Source organism: Vespula vulgaris, chromosome 12 (assembly GCF_905475345.1).
Source record: "Vespula vulgaris chromosome 12, iyVesVulg1.1, whole genome shotgun sequence".
Classification (NCBI taxonomy): Eukaryota; Metazoa; Arthropoda; class Insecta; order Hymenoptera; family Vespidae; genus Vespula; species Vespula vulgaris.
Genome location: NC_066597.1, coordinates 2,317,501 through 2,325,081, shown reverse-complemented (window position 1 = coordinate 2,325,081; position 7,581 = coordinate 2,317,501). Strand labels below are relative to the sequence as shown.

The 7,581-nt window shown below is 31.5% G+C and overlaps 1 protein-coding gene across 9 annotated transcripts in view; it reads right to left on the bottom strand.

The window, feature by feature from the left end:
• Positions 1-225: 225 nt before the first annotated feature.
• The window catches only part of LOC127067997 (uncharacterized), a 69,939-nt gene continuing 62,583 nt past the window's right edge, over positions 226-7,581 (bottom strand). For all 9 annotated transcript variants that reach the window (XM_051003529.1, XM_051003528.1, XM_051003525.1 and 6 more), the window contains one exon: positions 226-7,581. This exon is cut by the window's right edge and continues 1,519 nt beyond it. The gene's annotated coding sequence lies outside the window, so the exon portion shown is untranslated.

Genomic DNA, 7,581 nt, shown 5'->3' with positions numbered 1-7,581 from the left:
AATACAAGAGAAAGGGAAATTAAAATGGTACAGAGAAAAAAAAATAAAAAAAAATAAATGATGAAAGAGAACGAGGAAAAAACATCGTTGACATTAAAAATTAATTGTTACGGATTGTTAAATAAAATGTAAAAAATGACATGATCTTCTCTTTTTTCTTTTTTTACCTTTAAAGAAACACGAAGGAGAAATTCCTTCGTAGATAGTCAGTCAACAGCTGATTGGTTAAGGTATCGACGATATGCGTAAATGTAACATTTATTCGGCATAAATTATGACATTAGATACATAGATTAAGTATAGATACAAAATGAATTGACTGTAGACAGGACTGTAGTGAAAATACATCGATGCTTCCTCGGTTCGAGTATTCGACGCGCTGTTTCGTATTCCTCGAGTAAAGTATTTCTTCAAACTTTGATATTTTATTCTTGAAATACTCGTGCGGCTTACAGGGTCGTAACAATATTCTTGTTTTTCTTCTTTTTTTTTTCCTTTTCGTTATTCGTTACTTATTTCATAATTATTAGAATTATTATTAATATTCATAATGTTATAATTATTATTATTATTATAATTAGTATTAGCATTATTATTATTATTATTATTATTATTATTAGTATTATTACTATTATCATTATTATTCGTTTTCTGTACACTTACGTATATATGTATAGTATTTATAGTATATATTTATATATTTATGATCGTCGATCGATCTACGACCCTGAAGCCACGAGAGATTTCTTTCAATTCATTTCCTTTCTGATTTTTTTTATAATTATTATTATCATTATTAATATTTTTGTTTTTTTTTGTAAACTTACTTTTATATACAAGATTATTCATTCCTTTCTCTCTCTCTCTCTCTCTCTCTCTCTCTCTCTCTCTCTCTCTCTCTCTCGCGTTCGAATCGCACAAAGAAGAAGAAGAACGGATATAAAAATTCTTATTCATGCGATTGGATTTGTCGGTAAGACGTAATAAAAAAATGATTGTGAAAATTCGGCAAATAATCGATAAGTAATGATCGATATACACGCACACATATGTATATACATATATATATATGCAACGAATTTGGAATATACAGTCTTAGTGTTTGAATTGGAGGGAAAATAGGGAAATAAAAATAGTGTAAGAAATTGTTATCTGTCAAAAATCTACCTTTTATAGCTTTGATTTCTTTTTCTCATTTTTTTTCTCTGTTCTTTCTTTCTTTCTTTTTTCTTTAATCGACGGATCGAAGATAAATTTGTCTTCCATATTTGTTGTTTCTTTTTTTTTGTTTTTCCCTTTTGATTTCTTACGACAAATACGAAAACAGCGAGCGATCACTCCGTCAACTTGGATCATTCTATTTCTATGAGCTTACAACGACGAAACTTTCAGAAATTCTTGAAGAGACGATACAATTATAACAACAAAATTGCACGATCGATCCCGGCTCTCTCTTTGTTTTGAGATGTAAATCAAGAAATTTTTTATGAGAGCGTAACGAGACGACAAATTTGACTCTCTTCTTGTTCTTCCTTCTTTCCTTTTCTTTCTCCTTTCCTTTATTATTTTTTTCTTTTCTTCTAATAATCTTGCTTTTGCCTTTGCCCCTTTGTGTTTTTCTTTTTTCTTTCATTCACTTTCTTTTACTTTTTACGTTTACGGACGAATCGACTACGACGAAAAGTTTCTATGACGAAGGAAAAGAATTCATGCAAAACGTAACGTTCCCTTGGCAAAATATCCTCTTAGTTTCTAATTTTATTTTTTTATTTTCATCTTTTTTAATTTTTTGTTGCTGTTATTACTGTTGTTGCTTTTCTTTTCATTTTTTTTTCTCCTCGTCATTTGTCACTAAATATTATCATTTTACGTCGCCATAACCTATACGCTTAATATAGATTTATATATATATATATACGTATATATAATATATATACATATATATAGATATTTATATAATATCGAATACAATATGAACCGTTTTACGATTAATAAGGATCACAGCCATAGCTTTGAATACGAATGTTTATCTTCGTATTTTTTAAGACCAGTACAATTATTATAATCCGATAGCGGCAATCATAAGGATAAATTTCTCCGGTTCTTCGCTATTACCTAGAAACGCTAGATACTAGAAACTAGACATCGATTATAGAGAGAGAAACTTGGATGAAGATAGTCGAGCTTGATATTACAATCTCTAAATGTGAGAAAACAAACTAAATCGATATATTCGCTCATACCGTTTGACTAGAAATTGGCCTATATCACTTACGTCAATACTAATTGTAGTAGCATACCATCGATCAATTAATTTTCATCGAATTCATTTTTCATCAAATTAATTTTCATCAAATTAATTAATCAAATTAATCTCATGAAAATCAACCGATTCGATAATCTCCGATTTAAAAGAAAAAAAAAAAGAGAGAGAGAAAAAAGATTTGGAAAATTACCAATAAAAAATAAATAAAAAGAGAGAGAAAGAAAAAAAGGAACAAGAGAACGAAAAAATATAAAAAAAGAGGACACGTAGAAATCATGGATTTTAATAATCGACACGCAAATAGATAATACAATATATATGTGTATATAAATCATATATATATATATATAAAATGTAACAAGTATAATATATAATTTTTGAATAAGCTCGACTATCGTATCCTAATGACTAACAAACGTCAATTCGTCGGGCCTAAATCGACGTAAAATTTCAAAAGAAAAAGAAAGAGAAATAGAGAAAAAGAGATAGAGAAAAAGAAATAGAAAAAACAGAAAGAGAGAGAGAGAGAGAGAAAGAGAGAGAAAGATACAGAGAGAGAGAGAGAGAAAGAGAGAATAGGGAGATGATAGATTAAGTCACGAGATTGAAGATCGAGGATCCTTGCCACCTAGAAAAAATAAAAATTTGACGATCGACGACGTTGGCAGGGGCAAACACTCGATCGACGATCGAGGACGAGGACAAAATTTTCCTATCTCTTCTTTTCTCTCTTTTTTTTTCGTTTTTTTTTTCTCTTTCTTTTTGCTTCGTTCTTTTTTCAATTGACATTCATTCCGAAGAGGAATGAACTCGTTGACGAATTTTTCTTCTTTCTCTCTCTTTCTCTCTCTCTCTCTCTCTCTCTCTCTCTCTCTCTCTCTCTTTCTCTCTCTCTCTCTCTCTCTCTCTATCTCTATCTCTATCTCCATCTTTCTTTTCTTTTTATCTTTTGGTAGTCGAAACAGGCTTTCGACGATGAGACGACGACATCGAATTTCACTACGTTCACTACGCACACGTCTACGTATATCGTGTATGTGTTTGTATATATATGTGTATATGTGTATGTATGTACGTGTGTGTATATATATAATACGTATATATACCTGTGTATATGTATATAGTATATTCATGTATATAACTCTATATATAATCTCTCTCTACACGTTCGAGGATAGAACTCGTCCCGCTTCCTCTTTTCCCTCGGAAATCGTCGAATTGAATTTTGATCCTCTTAACCTGATTCAAGCGTCGATTCCAAATTAATTCCCGTGATTACAGTGTACGCCGTCGAGGCGTTCGTTTCGTTTTCTCGATTAACGATCGAACGCTACGATTAAATCGAATTATTACTTCCATATATACCTTATATATATATATATATATATATATATATATATATATATATATATATTATGTATATATGTATATGTATGGGTGTCCTATGTAACATGTAGTACGTATATAGGTACTATACGATAGAATTTCTTGATCATTTTTGATCATTCCTTCTTTTTCATTTTCTTTTCTCCTCTTTTGATTTTTCACTTCTATCTCTGACACAACACATGGACGGATCTATGTAATTTGATTGATAATTTTGTCAATATGTTTATTGATCGTATTTTTTCTTTATCCTTTTTTTTTTTATAATTTCTCTGTCTTTGTTAGTTCCTTTTTTCTTCTCTCTCTCTCTCTCTCTCTCTCTCTCTCTCTCTCTTTCGTTTCTCATTTCTTTTCGCAACATTTTTCGTCTTGAATTTTTGTTAAACAATTCCGAGGGACAGTTTAGAAACGGGTTGACGAAAAAACAGACTAGAGACCCGTTTGTGCAGCCGACGAAGATAAGGTGACTTTCTTTATCTCTTTGTTCACTTAGGAAGCGTGCATCGGTGGGTCTAAACTACGGCTAAGTAGTCAGGAGGGACCGTGATATCGGACGTACGTTCACTTAAACCACCCTAGGAGGCTAATACGTTTTTTATTTTTTATTTTTTTTTTTTTAAACTCGAAAAAGTGAGAACGAGACTTCTATCGTTTCGAAATAGACGAATAGAGAATAGACGCGTTTCTACATATTACATGTCCGACCGACCGCGCGTTTCTAAGAGAGGAGAAAAAATAAATAAATACAAATGAAGATAAAAAATCCCCGACGTTTTTCGTTAGATTTCAATAAGGACGTAATGTTCATTCAAAGAAACCTCATTGAGAGATTACATTCGAAATCGTTCGTTCAATTCGTAGAACCTCTAACAACGTGACTCATTGTGAATCGTTGGACTCGCGTAATGTTTATAAGATTACGAAAGAAATAGAAGAAAAAGAAAAAAAGAAGAAAAAATGCAGTCGAAAAAAAATCAAACGTAATCAATTGTAATTCTTTTTGTTCTATTTTTTCGCTTCTAATCTAATTTTTTAACATCACGTTGTCTCTTTTCGTAGAAAAAAAGATTTTTCATCAGACACGATTGAAATCTATAAAAATTGTCGAATACTAAAGTCGGACGGCGAATTCTATGAGAGAAAAAAAAAGAATATGTATGTATATATATATATATATATATGTGTTCGCAACTAACTAAGCGAACCATAGGCTAAATATACTAAGGACTAGAATCGGCTAGAGAAAGCGTTTAAACTTTTGTCACATCTAATCCTACTCCTAAACTATCTTATACAGACATCGATGAGGTTTCTCCGCAAAAGTACATGTATATATATATATATATATATATATATATATATATATATATACATATACATATATGTATACGTAGGTATGTATTATATTTATATACAGGACAGACCAAAAGTTTCTAGACGGATTAAAAGAAGTTCCCAGACGATATTAAAAATCAATTACACGTTCTCGAGACTTTTACAGAACTCGTGATTTTACGATCTGAAAAAGAAAATTAGCCTAGAAAAGAGAATGAAATAAAATAAAAGATAATGAAATAAAAAAATAAATAAATAAATATATAAAGAAAAGAACGAAACGTCACGAAAAAGAATAACGACAAATTTTTAATAATCACTCGGTTACTTTTGATCGCACGATCCAGAAACTTTCAAACCATCCTGTATATAATATGGATACTCGATTTTTTTGTAACACACGAGATGGACGCTATATCTTCCCTTTCTCTCTCTCTCTCTCTTTCTCTTCTATATATATATGCAGATTACGTTGAAAGATTTTCGTGGTTTAGAAGAGAGTCGTTAGATTACCTATGTCGTTGATTTTCACGAACATACTCGCGAGAGGAATCTTTCTGGCCGTTCTCGAGTTACAAAAAATCCGTTAAACCCTGTAACACGTAACTCCACTCGACTAAATGGCCACACCGAATCCGATTGGATTCGATTACCTTGCCCCCTCAACTCCTCCCTTACCTCCTCATTCAACCCTATGCATTCCTCTCTTCCATCTACCTTCTTGTTAATCCGAGCAGAGAAGAACAGAATCGAACTCTTATTTCTTTTCTATCTATCTATCTTTTTTTCTTTCTCTCTTTCTCTCATTCTCTCTCTTTTTTTCTTTTTTTTCTAAGCTATAAAGAAAGAATCTAAAAGGATTGCAAGCGGAGAAAACGATATGAGAGAAGAGAAATATATGTCTGTATTTATGTATGTACGATGTACGTAAGAGTGTATGTATCTATGTGTACATATATATATATATATGTATGTATATATGTGTGTATGTATGTATAAGCAATGGCAGAGAGACTTGCAAAAATCTACTCCGCTTAATTAGGTACTCGTTTGCGTTTACTCGTTCCATACGACTTCAGGAACGTGACCGTCTACGTGGCTAGAAGATTAGAAGACGCGTTCATACGAAGCAAAGCTCTCGTCTATCGTTAAACTAGACGTCTATCTCGCGTGTAATATACTTGTCATGGTTAATTTGATTCGTTTTAGAATCGTACATTATCATCATTAACGGAATTATTAAAATAACAAATATTTCTGCACATTATATATATATTATATTAATTTGTTATGATTTATTAAAATAGAACGATCTTAAAAAAAAGAGAAAAGAAAAAAAAACAGATCGTATAAATCATTCAACTTATCTGCGATCTGAATTCGAAGAAAACCGAACGAAGAGGAAATCTGCAGCTAAATGAAATACGAAAAAAAGCATGAAAAACAAAGAAAAAAATAGAAGACGATACTTAACAGTACTTAAATAATTAATATTGCATATTCTAATAATGATCCGTCCGATCTACAACAGATCAAATCGACCATAAGTGTGTTAAATCTATGTGTGTTAAAATACTCGCGATGATCAGCTGATTTCTTTTATCAAACACACGAGATATCGTTTGTAAAGATTCGAAACTATACGATATATACGTATCTAATTCCGCGTCTTCGTATCTCTTTCTCTCTAATCGGCATTTATGTATGCATGTATGCACGTATGTACGTACGTACGTACGTACGTACATATGTATGTATGTATGTATGTATGTATGTATGTATGTATGTATGTATGTGTAGATCCTCGATCATCGAGAGATTTTTTTTTTATCGACTATCGAGGAAGGCGAGGAAATCGATTCGTGGATACGATAGCTGCTTATTAGAGTAATAGGATTTCGATGACGCGTTCGATCGATCGATCGTTGTTCAAATTAGAAATCATTTCTTTTGAATGTTTTTTCCTCTATTTTTTCTGTTTTCCATGTTATCTTTTCTTCTTCGTTTTCTTCCTCTTTCTCTCTTCCCATTTTGATTTCTTGTTCGATCGAAGCGACGATCGATCTTAAGCTTTAGAATCGTGACATGGCCATAAGTCACGCGACGCACTTCCTAGTCCTTAGCAAAAATAAATCATGTTATTGTAAAATGTTGATCCGATCAACCCGAAATGCAGCGTTCATATCTCATTAGCATAATTAATGAGATCTTTGTGTCGTTGGGTTTTTGCTCGTACATTTTACATTTACGCGAAGCATGCTTTAATTTAATTTATTTTATTTTATTTTATTTTATTTTATTTTACTTTATTTTATTTTTTTTTCTTTCTTCCTTTCTTTCTCTTATACTTACTGTACCATTTTGTTCCTTCCTCGTTTCGTTCCCTTTTTTGCTTTTTCTTATTTTTTTTTCTTTTCTTTTCTTTTCTTTATTTTTTTTTCTTTTTAGTCAACATTATCTTCACCACAAAAGCTCGAAGGAAGCTTTCTCCCATACCGTAAGCTTGTTCTCTTCTTTCATAGTTTTTTTTTTTGGCTCGTTTGCGTCATGATAATCAATGAGGATACAAATGACAGGTCGATAATAGCTTTCGA